Genomic DNA, 16,035 nt, shown 5'->3' with positions numbered 1-16,035 from the left:
TTGGTGCCAACAGATTCCTCTCAATTAAAACTACTTAAAATTAGAGATGAGCAGGTTCGGTTCTCAGAGAACCGAACTCCCCCGAACAACATGTTCCAAGTCAAAATCCGAGCCTGGCTCTGGCCTTCCCACCAGACTCGGATCCCAGAACGAGGCAAAATATCATCATCCCACTGTTGGAATCTCGCGGGTTTTGGATTCCATATAAACAGCCACGCGTCGCCGCCATTTTTACTCCAGACTTGGAGAGTGAGGGAGACAGACCTCTGTCTCTCCCTGTGGGTGGTGGCATCGGGTGGGATCAGTGTGTACTCTGTAAGGGTGCTGTTCCTGTCACTATGATGTCCTTGTACTGTTATGGGTGCTGTCCTGGCTGTCATTGGGGTTTCATGTGCGGTTAGGGGTGCTGCAGCTGTACATGGGTGTTGCTGTCCTGGCTGTCACTGTGTTGTACAGGGGGCAGGGGCACTGTCCTCCTGTATGCAGTGAAAATACAGGGGAGCTGGCTGTAAAAATTCAGGGGTGCAGTGAAAATGAATGTACACCCGGCCCTGTCTTGTATGCTGTAAAAATTCTGGGGTGCAGTGAAAATAAATGTACACTGGCCCTGTCTTATATGCTGTAAAAATTCTGGGGTACAGTGAAAGAAATGTACACTGGCCCTGTCTTGTATGCTTTTAAAAATTCTGGGGTGCAGTGAAAATAAATGTACACTGGTCCTGTATGCTGTGAAAATACAGGGGTGCTGTTGTTAAAATAAAAGTACACTGGTCCTGTATGCTGCAAAAATACAGGGGTGCTGTTGTTAAAATAAAAGTACACTGGCCCTGTATGCTGTAAAATAAGGGGGTGCAGTGAAAATAAATGTACACTGGTCTTGTCTTGTATGCTGTAAAATTACAGGGGTGTTGTGAAAATACAGGGGTGCTGGTACTGTCCGCGGTTGTAATGTCTAGGCCTGACCTTCACAACACTGTATGGGAAGAGGAGGCTCCAACCACCATTTTCATGGCCTCTGCAAGTGCTGGGAGGAGCACCGCCAGTCCAGTTGCTGATATTGAGATTGAGGATGTCACTATAGAAGAATACCAGGATAAGGAGGATATTGGTGTAGCTGGCACTGAGGAGGAAGTTGACAATGTGGATTCTGATGGTGATGTGGTTTGTTTGAATAAGGAACCAGTGGAGACAGTTGTTGGCCATGGGATGAAAAAGCCCATTGTCATGCCTGGGCAAAATACCAAAAAAGCCACCTCTTCGGTGTGGAATTATTTCTCCACAAATCCGGACAAGAGGTGTCAAGACATCTGTTGCCTTTGTCAATCCATAATAAGTAGGGGTAAGGACATTAACCACCTAGGAACATTTTCCCTTATACATCACCTGCAGCGCATTCATCATGTCATTGTCAAGTTCAGAAACTTTAGGTAATAGCAAAAGCAGTCCACTGACACCTAAATGATGTGGTTTGTTTGAATATTATTTCTCTGTGAGGATGAGGATGTAAACACTGAAGGGGGGAAGGGGAATCTGACGATGAGGATGACATCTTGCCTCTGTAGAGACAGTTTGTGAAAGGAGAGATTAATTGCTTCTTTTTTGATGGGTGCCCAAACAAACCAATCATTTCAGCCACAGTGGTGTGGTAGACCCTGTCTCTGAAATGATTGGTTTATTAAAGTGTGCATGTCCTGTTTGTACAACATAAGGATGGGTGGGAGGGCCCAAGGACAATTCCATCTTGCACATCTTTTCTTTGCCACATCATTCCAGGGGTGCTGCCCTATATGGGGTGATACCCCACTGACCTATCAGTCCAGGGATGCTACCCCACTGCCGTTTAAGTCAAGCGGTGCTGTTGTCTGTCTGCTGTGCTGTGTAAGTCTCCAGGGGTGCTGCTTATGCTGTATAAATCCAGGGCTGCTGCCGTATATTCGTATATAGTGGCAGATGCTCAATTAGCTTAGTGATATCATTCAGGTGCTTGAAAGGTGCTAAGCAAGAAGGTGCTAAGCAAGAAAAAAAGGCATTTTGTTTCCCCCAGCACCTTGAATGATAACAGTAACCAGATTTAAATTCCATTGATTATTAATGTTCCACATTTTGGGATTATTTATTTATAAGATGCGTATTTGTTGTACAGGGTTCTTTTCCTAAGGGCTACGTAGGGTTATCACAAGACCTCGTTGTGTTAGAAGAACAGAGTTTTAGTGATCTTGCATTGCATCAACTTTCCATTGCACTGCAGCACTAGATGGGCCAGGAGCTCCTGTGAGGCACAAACTGTTACTGAATAAGGCCCAGTATGGAATCTCATGGTTGCTTACAGCCAGGAAGATGTCTGGCATGCCAGGCTGAGGCATGCTGTGGGCACAGAGGTTAGCATTGCTTCCTCCCACAGTCCTACTTATAGTATGAAATTATTTTTGACTGTAGAGTGGTAACTCCACTAGGGCGAGGGCTCAATAACAAAAAATTCACTGCACAGTCCTGCTTAGTACTGTACTGAACCCACCCAAACTCAACTTGCCCCATCCGGAGCTGCTGTGGGGGCTCAGGAGGGGCTGCTTTATTTAAAAATTAAATATGAAAAAAAGAAACAAGACACACAGGTATACTCACATGCGTGTAACAGGGACACACAGGTATGCTCACATGCATGTAACTAGGAGCTGTGAAAAACAAAAATAAGGCATCTGCCACAAAATATGTAAATAAAAATGCAATAAAAAAATGGAAAAAAGGAAAACCGCAAGATTTTCACAAAATAAGTCTCCAGACTCCGTGGAGGGGAAAATATCCAATCTTGATCCTGTGGTATACACTAGTTTATGTGCATCCCAGCATTAAATCCGAAATTATCTTAATCCCTGAAAATGGAGAAGGGGGTACAAATTTGCAGACTTTGGCTCCTAGTTTTTCACTTTGTCCAGTAACGTGGTAATTATATATTTGCGTGGTTGAAGTCCTTTCCGTTCCACACCAATATAGGAGTGGAGGTGAAATCCTGTATGTTGTTCCTCTCTAATTTTGAATCACCTTCTTGACACTGTTCTCTTCCTCTTCCCTCTTCTCATAATGTGAAAAGTCATCAAAGAAGGAGGTGGTATGTTTGTAGCTAGCTATGATTCAGAGAACTCGGAGAGCTTTTTCCAGGGGGACCACCTGTCGCTTAAAATTATGGGTTTATTAAACTGTCCATCTCTGTTTAAACAACATAAGGGTGAATGGGAGGACTCAAGACAATTCCATCTTGCACCTCTGTTTTTTTCTTTGCATTATGTGCTCTTTGGGGCCTAGTTTTTAAAACTGCCATCCTGTCTGCCACTCCTTGATGGGCCAGGTGTTTGTGCCGCCCACTTGTGTCACTTAGCCTAGTCATCCAGCTACCTCGGTGCAACCTTTTGGACTAAAAACCAAATTGTGAGGTGTGAGGTGTTCAGAATAGACTGGAAATGAGTGGAAATTAATGTTATTGAGGTTAATAATACTGTAGGATCAAAAGTACCCCCAAATTCTGTGATTTTAGCTGTTTTTATGGTTTTTTTCAAAAAACATCCAGATCCAAAACACGAACAGAGATCTAAATCCAAAACCAAAACACAAAACCCGAAAAGTGTCCGCTGCACATCTCTAGTTAAAATACAAATACATTTAATAAATTAACTTTATTTGTTCGAACAAAAGATAGGGCAAGAGGTACTCTAGGTGGATCCTTCATCGCCCCACTTAGAAACAGCTCCTTGCCACCAATCAGAAGTGGCACACCCATCCTGCTGGTTCTTATCTTAGAAGACGGGAGGGAGATGCAGGCAGCATTCTTGACTCATGGTGCTTGGCTGTGACATTAAGAATCCTAGCGCTATACTGATATGGAGGAGAAGGAGCTAAAACTTTACATGGAAGCGTTTCTTGCGAGAATTCACACTACATATGCTCCGATGCATGTATATGACTGATAAAGACAAAACCTACATCCTGCATTATTAAAGTCAAACGCATACATCATGTGTTTCAGTTAGCCGAAAATGATAATTTCTTTTCAAATTAATTGAACTAAAATTCTAATAAATGTTAAAAATTATCTCAAAATGCATACACCTCTGAATTGGCAGCATACAGTATATGCCTGATTTAGGAAAAGTCATCATCATGTATACACACAGGTGTAAAAGATACATAAATGCCCTTGCTTGTTGGTCTCACCTGCATTTTCATGGGTATTGTTCATTAGGTCAACAGGAAAAAGGTTGACAGTATCTAGGTCGACCCCAAAATGTCAACTTGTAGAATGTCGACATGAAAATGGTCGACACTTGAAAAGGTCCACATGAATTTTTTTAGGTTTTTGGGGAGTCAATTTTTAACTTTTAGCACATGGACTCCCAATTAGCATCTCCTCGCATGGCTTGCTTCGTTCACCATGCTTCGGGTAAGGTTCCGCTACTGCTGCATTCACCACAGGTTACTATTCCCAATCATAAAGTATGAAAAAGTTCAAACATAACAAAAATGTCAAAAACGAATGTCGACCATATGCTGTCCTGACATGTCGACCTTTTAATCACGTCGGCCCAATGCATGTCGATCAATAGTAGTTGACCTATTGCTGTCAACCCTTTAACCTTTTTTACCCTTTTTACTGTCATCCTAAAGACTGGATACCATTTTTAGAAGCACTCACTCTGGGAACACACCTTCCCCCTCCTGTTATGCCACTCCATTCATACGGTTTGTTATGTACAAAATGTGTGTGCGTCTGCATTGCCACATATGCTTGCATTCATCGTCTGAGCATGTACAAACTGGAAAGGAAGAAAAAATCCCTACACTGTCTTTAACGGGTGTAGTACGGCTGACCGCCGGTCTCCTGACCGCCGGTCAGCTTACCGACGCCGGGATCCCGGCAGCATACCGACGCCGGGATCCCGGCGGGGAGGGGCGAGTGCAGCAAGCCCCTTGCGGGCTCGCTGCGCTCACCACGCTGCGGGCTTGGTGGCGACCTGCGGTCGCCACGGGTTCTATTCCCATTCTATGAGTGTCGTGGACACCCACGAGTGGAAATAGTCCCTGTTGGTCGGCATGCCGACCATCGGGACAGTGACCCATCGGGCTGGTGGAGGAGGTCATGTGACTGTCGGTCAGCTGACCGGCGGTCACATGAATACCACCCGTCTTTAACAGAGGGGGTAATTCAGACCTGATCATAGCAGCAGATTTGTTAGCAGTTGGGCAAAACCATGGGGGTAATTCCAAGTTGATCGCAGCAGGAATTCTGTTAGCAATTGGGCAAAACCATGTGCACTGCAGGGGAGGCAGATATAACATGTGCAGAGAGAGTTAGATTTGGGTGTGGTGTGTTCAATCTGCAATCTAATTTGCAGTGTAAAAATAAAGCAGCCATTATTTACCCTGCACAGAAATAAAATAACCCACCCAAAGCTAACTCTCTCTGCAAATGTTATATCTGCCACACCTGCAGTGCACATGGTTTTGCCCAACTGCTAAAAAATTTCCTACTGCGATCAACTTGGAATTACCCCCCATGTGCACTGCAGATGTGGCAGATATAACATGTACAGAGAGAGTTAGATTTGGGTGGGTTATTTTGTTTCTGTGCAGAGTAAATACTGGCTGCTTTATTTTTACACTGCAATTTAGATTTGTTTGAACACACCCCACCCAAATCTGAGTGTCTCTGCAGTGCCGGCGCTAGCCGCTCAGCAAAGCCTGCAAAGCAGGGAGGCGCTGCACTCATGAGGCGCTCTCCCTGCTCTGCTACTACCCTTTGCTGCTAGCTGGTGCTGCCTGCGCCTGTCACACTGACAGGCAGCAGCGGCGCCGGCAGCATATACGGAAGCTCTTTATTGTTCTCATGGACCTCCCCTCTTCCCTCTTGTCCGGCTCCTCCCCGCATCTTCTGTAAAGCTGAATAACAGGCCGGCAGCAGTGTCACCCCCACCCCCTTCCCTCCCCTTGTCAGTATAGACACAGCAGTCTCCGCAGTGCCCGCCCCCTCCCTTATCCACCTTCTCTCCCCTCCCATATCCCCCTTCTCTCCTCTCCCATCGATGTAATTTTTGTGGCCCGGGCACTTTTAATTTGCAGCCACATACTATACTGTGTGCTCAGCCTCATAGCAGACCTGGGCAGCCACCTCCCGACGCTGAGCCTGCTTCCTGACATTGGGCAGGAACAGGATGTCATGTGGTGCACATATGACTGCACTACTGGAGGAGCCTTCAGACGTGAGAGGAGTAGCCCAGCCCATCTAGCAGCTAGCCATGCCATACAGAGAAGCAGAGACTCAGGTACACTCTGCAGCTGACACACAGTGTGTGGGGGTGGGGGTATATAAGTGTGTGCTGGGGAGGGGGAGGTGGATATAAGTGTGTGCTGGGGAGGGGGAGGTGGATATTATTGTGTGCTGGGGAGCGGGGGTGGTATATTATTGTGTGCTGGGGAGGGGGGGTATATTATTGTGTGCCGGGGAGGGGGGGTGGTATAATAGTGTGTGCTGGGGAGGGGGAGGTGGTATATTAGTGTGTGCTGGGGAGGGGGAGGTGGATATTATTGTGTGCTGGGGAGGGGGGGTGGTATATTATTGTGTGCTGGGGAGGGGTAGGTGGATATTATTGTGTGCTGGGGAGGGGGGGTGGTATATTATTGTGTGCTGGGGGGATATATTATTGTGTGCTGGGGAGGGGGGGTATAATAGTGTGTGGTGGGGGGGTATATTATTGTGTGCTGGGGAGGGGGAGGTGGTATAATAGTGTGTGCTGGGGAGGAGGAGGTGGTATATTAGTGTGTGCTGCCCGTGGGTGTGCATGCATCTGTGATCCCTAGGATCGCATGGTGTGTACATTCCCTCAAACAGGACGCAGCTTACGATGCGGCTGCTTGCAGGTAAGATGAGTGTGGCCACATCTGTATTTGTAGGAGGGCGCCAAATTTATAGTTTGCAGGAGGGCGCCGAACACCTTAGCACCGGCCCTGTGTCTCTGCAAATGTTATATCTGCCCCCCCTGCAGTGCACATGGTTTTGCCCAACTGCTAACAAATTTGCTGCTACGATCAGGTCTGAATTACCCCCAGAGTGCATAGAACGGGTACTTGTTACTGCAGCATTGCCAATTCTGTACAAAGTTCGCGGGTATGAGCACTGACCGCAAGGATCCCGACCGCCAGTTACCTGACTACATCCCATTTACACACCTGCACAGTGGCGGTACTACCGGCAGTGCAAGCAGTGCCTTGCACTAGGACCCACCGCTGTTAAGGGGACCAAAGCCAGTGGCATTTAACCTCTTCAGTGGCATGTCCGGAAAATTGTGCAGACTGCCAACCCCCGGAAATTTTCCTGGCATGCCATTGCTCCCCCTCTCCCCCTCCCTCCCTCCTCCTTACTCCGCTTGGCCAGCCAAGTGGATGATGCGATCACGTCATGACACGATCGCGTCATCCTGGAAAACTCCGCCAGCCGAGCGGAGTACAGGGGTGGAGGGAGGAGTGAAGGGGAGAGGATTATAGTGCTGGCGGGCTAGTGCCCACTAGCAAATGCTAGGGATGGCCATCGGTGGGTTATCCATCGATGGTTACCATCAATGGATAACATCGATGGTCCCTAGTTACCCCTAGGCAATGAGCATTCCCTAGGCAACGAGTATTCCCTATGGCAACGAGCATGGATCCCAGAGCATAAAACCCCTGGGAAAAAGCATGACACAACATGTAAAACTCCTGGCAACACGCATGAAACCCCTGGCAACTCACAGGTAAAAATATCTAAACTGGCACTGTGGGGGCATATCTAGCACTGTGGGGGCATATCTGGCACTATGAGGGCATATCTGGCACCATGAAGGCATGTGTATCTGGCAATGTGGGGGCATATCTTGCAACTTGGGGGTATATGTGTATCTGGCACTGTGGGGGCATGTGCATTTGGCAATGTGGGGGCATATCTGGCAACGTGGGGAAATATGTGTATATAGCACTGTGGGGGCATATCTAGCACTGTGAGGGCATGTGTATCTGGCAATGTGGGGGCATATCTGGCACTGCGGGGGCATATGTGTATCTGGCACTGTGGGGCATATCTAGCACCATAGGGGCATATCTGTCACTGTGGGGGCATATGTGTATCTAGAACTGTGGGGGCCTGTGTGTATCTGGCACTGTGCGGGCATATCTGGCACTGTGGGGGCATATGTGTATCTGGCACTGCACTATTTGTGTCATATATGAATTATGCCCCCATTTTTATTGGCCACGCCCAATGTGGCATGTGACCACACCCATTTTACGCACACAGTGCAACTAACAATTTTTTTCACTCTAGCACCGCTGTGTGTGTGTGTGTGTGTGTGTGTGTATATATATATAATACGGGAGCATGCAAAGGATCTCTAATTTGGAGTTGGGGGGAGGGGGTGGACTTGAGGATGGGGGGCCCAAAGCATTTTGTTGCACCTGGGCCCACCACTCGCTAGTTCCACCACTGCACCTGCACCATAAATATACTCAACATTTCTGTAGTGTTCATTACAATAGGAGTGTGGGCGAGAAGCTGGAAGCTGATGCTGTAGCTATTTACCCAAATTAGGTTTATATTGAAAAGAACTTAGGACCTGGTACTGCAAATTATTACTGAGATAACTAAAAAGCTATGATACCTTGAATAAACCATTTTTGTATAATTGCAGCTACACTGTGTGCAGTGATGTTGCCTGTGACCTGTCAAAGATTAAAATGTTTCATCTGTGTGTTGTTGTTTTTTTAAAGGAGTTCATTAATGTAATATAACGGAAACAATTATGATATAAAATATATTGTCTGTTTTAGTTTAAGTCACTTTAAAAACACCAGGAATAATATAAACTCAGCATACAATCCTTCTCTTTTAATAAACTGTATGTTAGTTTCATTTACCTCCACTTGCCTCTGGCACTCTGCTGCAGTGAATATTAGTTTAAATACAGATTGCTTGTTACAATAACACAGTTCTGCCTCAAGTTAAGAAATGGTTAGGATTGTATTACATCTGCAGTTTTCATCGGAAACATTTATTCAATCAAAGCAAAAAATAGATGTGGCTCTTCAACTCTGTCAAGATTAAACTGTTATTGATCCTTTAAATGAAATTTGTTCATACTGATCGATCAAACACATTATCTTTTTTCTTCCACTCTATTACCAGCAATTGGAGGCTCAGAAGCGTCAATACCAGTCTGACCACATGAAGCCTTAAATGAGTTCTATGATGTTCTGGATTCTAAAATATTAGATAACTTTATTGCAGGCCTGGATTAGCCCTGTTCTGAGATAGGCAAGTGCTGACGGCCTGGAGCTAGTCAGAGCACGGACTCTCAACTTGTGGTATAAAGGTAAATTAGACAGATTCAAGACTTCGGTTGTCCACTTGTGTAAGAAGAATAATAGTATATTGTAATAAAAAGGAATAAAACTTGTTTCATCTCTGTTTTTTTTTTTAAATAAGTTAATCAATGTGATATAACGGAAACAATTACAATATACAATATATTGTCTATTTTAGTTTGAGACAGTGGGGGGGGGGGGGGGCATGACATAATTTTTACACAAATGGGCCTGATTCAAAGGTGGTTGCAGATGTGGTTGTGTCTTTTGGCAGACGCCTGTCTGCAATTTTATGCAAATGCTGCTGCAGAAAGAGAATGCTGAATAGCACTGGCCACTTCCCGGTGCCCTTGTCTGTGGGTACCAAGGTAATTATAAAGAAAATATCCCCTTTTTTTAAATCAACAATATTTAAATCAACGGCAGTGTCCACCCGGCTCCAGCAAGTGAGACCTCGCTTGCTGGAGCTGGGTGGACACTATCATATCATATTGCGCCAGGTCTACATTGCGCCAGGTCTACATGAGTTGAGAGTGATGCCGACAACTGCTAAGAACTCTTATAATGTACTGTTCAAGGCTTATTTCTGATACTTTTTTGGTGTGCTGTGTTGAAGTCAAAAATATTACATAGAGAGAACATACAGACTCCACACATTATGAGTTGCTAAGCTTGCAAATACGCGCGAGCACAGCAATATATGGTAACATACTCATTTACACAGACATGCCACAAAGATAGATTCAACACATATTTCATACAGCACATAAATTGAACATATCAAGCGCCAGACATCATAAAGTTTTAAATGCTATAATGGAGTAACGTTATGTATGTGTATTATTGGAAAGAAGCAAGATGGACATGTCGTGTTTGGTATCAAAGCAACCAGATTAATGTGTATATCAATTTGATGCCTGTTATTAAGTTGTAGCACATTGCCATTAGTAGATATGCTTAAATGTATGAAGGCTAAAGTCGCTCTTATTAGAACAATGGATTTCCTGGAAGACAGCATGCCTGACCAATGGCTATCTCCTGTAATTACACCATCAAGGCTGGACGTCGCTTGCATATGAACTGACCAGTGACTCATCATGAATGAGAAAGTTCCCTCCCCTAGACTAGTAACAAGAGATCTGTATACGCCCCCAAGAGACTCAGTGTATAGGTGATCACACACAGAGCCGGCTGGTTTTTCCTGTTTGTCCCAGATGATGGTGGAGATGATGTTTATCCAGTGGCTGCATGATTTTACTGAGAGAGAGAGAGTGATATGGAGTGGAGACTTTGTTTGAGCAAAATATGGTAATTGTATCACTGGCCATGTATGTATTTGAATTAGTTTGTAATAACTGCTTACTGTGTAAATTGTAACCATGTAACTATATATATATATATATATACTGTACATTGTGATATATTGAATACATATCCTTTTAATAACAAATATATACATCAATGAGCTTTGGAACTCAGATAATGTGTGGGTGTATTGTTTTCTCTTATGGGATGCAGTGTTTTTCGATGTATAGCGCACATTTATAGCACATGGTAATAAGATGCGCAGGCGTCCACAGTATATATTAGAGCTGGCAATTTAAATATTTGTTAGAAAGCAATTTGACTTTTACAGATGGGGCGCATCCGCGATATCACGTTCTTAATGATGCACTGTACATTACAAACGCAACGCTGTGGTCGACCAGCTAACGGTGGATGCATCGCGACGCTGACGAATCACATCTGTGTGTTCTGTTGTGTTACCAGTAAGCCGCTGATATGAAATTCAAGGGACAGTGTGTTTCTCACAATATTTAAAATGCTACTGCGTATTTTTATTGTTGCAAAACAAAGCTCAAATAAGTCATATTGTGTTTGATTCAGATTGGATTGTTTATCTGCTAAGAAAATTTAAAGTACATTTAAAAGTTGCTGCATAGCCGTAACATAGCTTTGTTAGCAGGCTGAGAAAATTTGTATACTTTTTAAACTCAGGCCTAAAGTAACTCTTAGTGCCTGTGTGGAGTGTGATTTCTTTGTGACAAAGGAGCCGAATGGTCTGTCCTCCATTTTGGCCTAGACACGTGGCTTGTCCACCATCTTGTGTAAGCCTCATGGATGTGGAAGGGGGAGGAGCAGTGGACATTTTAGGAAGGTCACTTTCTAAATAGCTGATTTTCAGTCTGGTTAGAACAATCAGTTTCCTATGTCACAAAATTTCCACATATCTACAAATCCAGCACCATTTATGAGTTACCAATGAATTTATTTAACCCATGCCATAATCAATTACAAATAGTTTCAATTGGGCCTAGTGAGAGTAAATGGTGAGATAACTGAATGTTTTTTTCTTCTTGTCTGTGTGTAATTACCTTACATCAAGTGGGGGGTTGCACACAGATAGAAAAAGGAAAGAAAGGTTTGGGGTTTTTTTCTTTCTTTTCTTCCAAGATTTGTGGAGTCTGTTTTCTAGGGTAGGATAGCCATTGAAATGCAAATTAACTTGTGTAACTACTTTTCTTTAGTATAGGCAAGGCAAATATCTTTGATATGCAAATTAGAGGCAGTGAAGAGGTGAGGTGTCTCATAGGAGTGCAGTAAATGGTATATATATATACATATATATATATATATATATATATAATATTATTATAATTATGTGTATATTTATATTAGTGTATGTTCTGCAAGATAGCTATCCAATCTAAATCATATCATTTAAATTATAGATTATTGCAGTCATTATAGATCTGTGTGAAATCGGATACATTTATTTGCTATATATATAAATTTGAAACAAGTATTAAAGGTGTAATCATAAAACATAAAACGCAGTACTGGCCTAGTCGTTAAAAGTTTATACAGAACAAGTGTGGGTTGTGTTAGTGAGCGATAATAGTTTGTATTGCTCACATTTATAGAGATTGTGTGCTTTATTGAGTTGCGAACGCACGTTTGTACACGTACGGACAAAGTACAGAAGCTTGCACGTGGCGCAGGGTCGCACATGTGACGTAAAGGCACGTGCGGTTGCGTGGTTACATAAGGTTGCGTAGGATTGCGGGCGCAAAGTAAAACCACACGATAGTTGTTCAATTAAAGGCAGGATAGTATACGTTTAATACAATAGCACATAACTATCCGATTTCAAAAGCAGATTAGTGTAAGACTTTGTTTTAACGGTACTGCCTTTGGGTTAAAACCATCAATCGAAGGGAGTGGTATTTTCTGTACAGAAAAGAAAAACAATGTGTATCTGAGTGAGTGAAAGCAAGAGTGAGTGGAGCTAAACCCCGGAAATTCGGGTCACGTGTGAACACTGGGTTAGTAGAGGCCCGGTGGCGTAAGGTTCGCTACCTTACGTGAACATAAAGAGAGAAATACGCAAGTCGTGAGGAGACTTGCACAGGAGCATAATAAGGAATTGTGCATTGAGAAGTATAGAAATTGTGAATTGAAGTAAAGGTAAATGCCAAACATATAGATTTTTTTTGTTACGCTCCAGCTGAGGAGCGCAGCTTGTGAATTCGACTCCCGCGATCGTAGGTCATATAGATAACTAGTATCTATAGGCTATGCGATTGAACCGCACGTCCGTGTGTTTTACACAGTACAAAGTGATATTATTGTAACATATGCACTGTGGACAGCATACGCACAGTGGCGGTTCTTGCCGCGGGCAAGCGGTACTTTTGCCCGGGGCGCCGCCTTCCGGAGGGCGCTGGCGCCATCCGGAGGGCGCCGCACCAGGGCAAGAACCGCCACTGTGCTCCCCGCAGTGCCCTGCTGTGCCCCCCGCTTGGAAGGGAACCAGACGCGTAGCGTCTAGTTTCCCTTCATTGAGAGGACCTTAGTTGTGCGGTGCGCGATGACGTCATCGCGCACCGCACAGCAAAGGTCCTCTCCATGAAGGGAAACTAGACGCTACGGTCTAGTTTCCCTTCGTCTAGAGGACCTTTGCTGTGCGATGCGCGATGACGTCATCGCGCACCGCACAGCACAGTGGCACAGACACTAGGGGTCATAATTGACCTCTAGTGTCTATGCTGTTCTATGGGAGAGACGTAATAACGTCTCTCCCATAGATCGAAGAGGAGAGCAGAAGAGCGGCGCCGCCGGCGGAGGGGGTCTGGATCAGGAACGGGGATGGTAAGTATACTTTTTCTTTCTTTTTCTTTTTTCTTTCAGCGCGTTGACCACGCCCCCTATTGAAGCCACGCCCCCCATATTTTGCCCGGGGCGCCACAAAACATAGAACCGGCCCTGCATACGCAGACGTGATTGTGTAAAAGGAAAGAGAAAGGGGGTTTTCTTTGATAACATCAGGAAATCTCCCTGGTGGGCTTCCACTGGAAAGGGTGAGAAATAGTTATTAGGAAACTGTTTTTTCACCCTACAAAAATTCCAGTGGAAAGATACCGAAAAGGAATTTTTCACTGCCACTCTCAGGAAAAGATTCCAACAGAACCTGCACCGAAAGAAATTATGGTGCTGTAAGGTCTGATAGGGCCCTAGGTTGGGTTTATTGCCTTCCACTATCAACAGTGTATCATAGTACTGGCCAACGTGGGCGAGACCGGGTGAAGAGCGCTCTGAGAACTTTCACCGTCTGCTTGCATTGTGTATTTTGGTGGTGTTTGTGGGAAAGGACCCACAATGGGAGCCAGTTGCTCAAGCACGAGACGTTCAGTAGCCAGGGTTCAGGCTAGAGTGCCGCGGCCCAGGGGGTCAGCGAGGTTTATAATGTGTGGGAAATATGGTCCACACGCGGAGGCTTTTTGCAATGAATGGGTACGTATGACTGCTGAAGATAGGGCTTCATTCCCTGGGGTTGGTGAGTTTGATCCTGAGGTATTGTAGGTAGTATGTCTAACCAAAGTCATATTAGACAAGAACGGAAATATAAGAACTGTTTGAACTTGTAGCAACAATAAACAAGTAGGAAGAAAAAGAGAAAGCAAGTACACCGCTATATGTAGATGTGGAAGCAGTTATGGCCAGCGTACAAACTATAGAAAATAATTAAAAATATGAAAAATATGAATGTAACCTATATATGTACTAATGAATGTCGAAGTTTTATTTAGGAGGAGAAGGCGACCTGACTGGTTTCAGCAATTTCTGATGCACTCAGAGGAGTATCCAACCAGTAAAAGAAGAGCAGTAGCCTGCGGAGGAAGTGGCTGAGACCAGTGGAACTGATAAGTATGGAGTCATTCGAGTGTATATATATAGTAAAACCCAAAAATAAAATAAAAACCAAGAAAGAAACATCAGAAATGGAGAAAATCCTGTCCGCACATTAGTATTTGCCAGTAGGAAAGCGGACAGAGACAGGGTAACCCCCGAGTATTTCTTTTAGTTACCATATAAGAAGTATTCCTTTCTAGTAATGCTTCTAGTCAAGATAAGCTCGGAAATGTTTGTTGGACCATGTACAGACCCTTAATACGGGATGAGAAGGATTGAATGAATACTTTGCATGACCTAGAAGCTTGATAATTTTTTTTGTCTTTTGCAGTAATAGAAAATTCTCCGTCTGGATAAGATCACTGGTAAACACTAATTCGGCAAATGGGAGGAACGAAAGAAGTGCAACATTACCCTTTGACAAAAAAACCTGCTAAAGTTATGATTGGGCCCCTACAATGCTAAACCCTTTCCTAACAGAAATGGCCCCTGACTAACGTAACAGAGATTTTGTTAAATGTGAAATACATATATTGTACTCCCGCTCAGGAAGTACAAGGTATGTTAGATACCCTCAAAGACTAATGTTGCATTACACTGTTCTAGATTCATGTCCATCACAGGTAGAGGAAATTATCTCACAAATACCGGGTTCCCTTTGGATCAAAGATGGACAGAACACTGGATTGATGGTGAATGTAGCCCCAGTAGTAGTACAAATAAAAGGTGGCAGGATAGCTCCAAAAATCCCTCAGTATCCTCTAAGGTCAGAGGTAGAATTAGGAGTGTACCCCATCATAGAGCGGCTGCTACAGCAGAGCATCCTAGTCAGGAAGTCCAGCACAGCCAATAGTCCCATCTTCCCTGTGAAAAAGAGTGGGGGGAGGGGTTACAGGTTAGAGCAGGATCTAAGGGGGATAAACAAGATAGTTGAGAGTCAATTCCTCGTAGGGCTCAATCCAGTTGTAATTTTAATAAAATCCTCTCCACAAACTTATCTGTCACCAACCTCTATTCTGTTTCTCCACAGTTTCCGCTTCATCTTTTGTTTTCACACAGGGTGGTACAATACAGGGACCCGATTACAGTTCAAACACTACATGCCTAATTGGTCCTTCAGAGTTCTGCCCGAACCCAGTATATCTCACCAGCACGATAACACCAGTATTACTGCAGTGTGCCTTGTCATGCACAAAGGGTGGAGGAAGGATGAGAATACTGGTGAAGGGAAATTTTGTATAGACACTGATATGCCAGTTGGTGAACGCAGACCTGATATTTTTTTCTTCTTTCTATCCTCTAGAGATGTTTTTTTTTCTTTCTTTTTTTTGAGTTATGCTCATGGTACTCTACATTGCAAACACACAGTTAAATTAAGAAACAAATTTGTGTTCCCTACAGGGAAAGGAGGTCTGGAAGGCAAAGGGATATGGTCAGGAGTCCTCAGGACTTTGGACAGATGGA

The sequence above is a fragment of the Pseudophryne corroboree genome, chromosome 7 (assembly GCF_028390025.1).
Source record: "Pseudophryne corroboree isolate aPseCor3 chromosome 7, aPseCor3.hap2, whole genome shotgun sequence".
Taxonomy (NCBI): domain Eukaryota; kingdom Metazoa; phylum Chordata; class Amphibia; order Anura; family Myobatrachidae; genus Pseudophryne; species Pseudophryne corroboree.
This window is presented reverse-complemented; position numbering follows the sequence as displayed.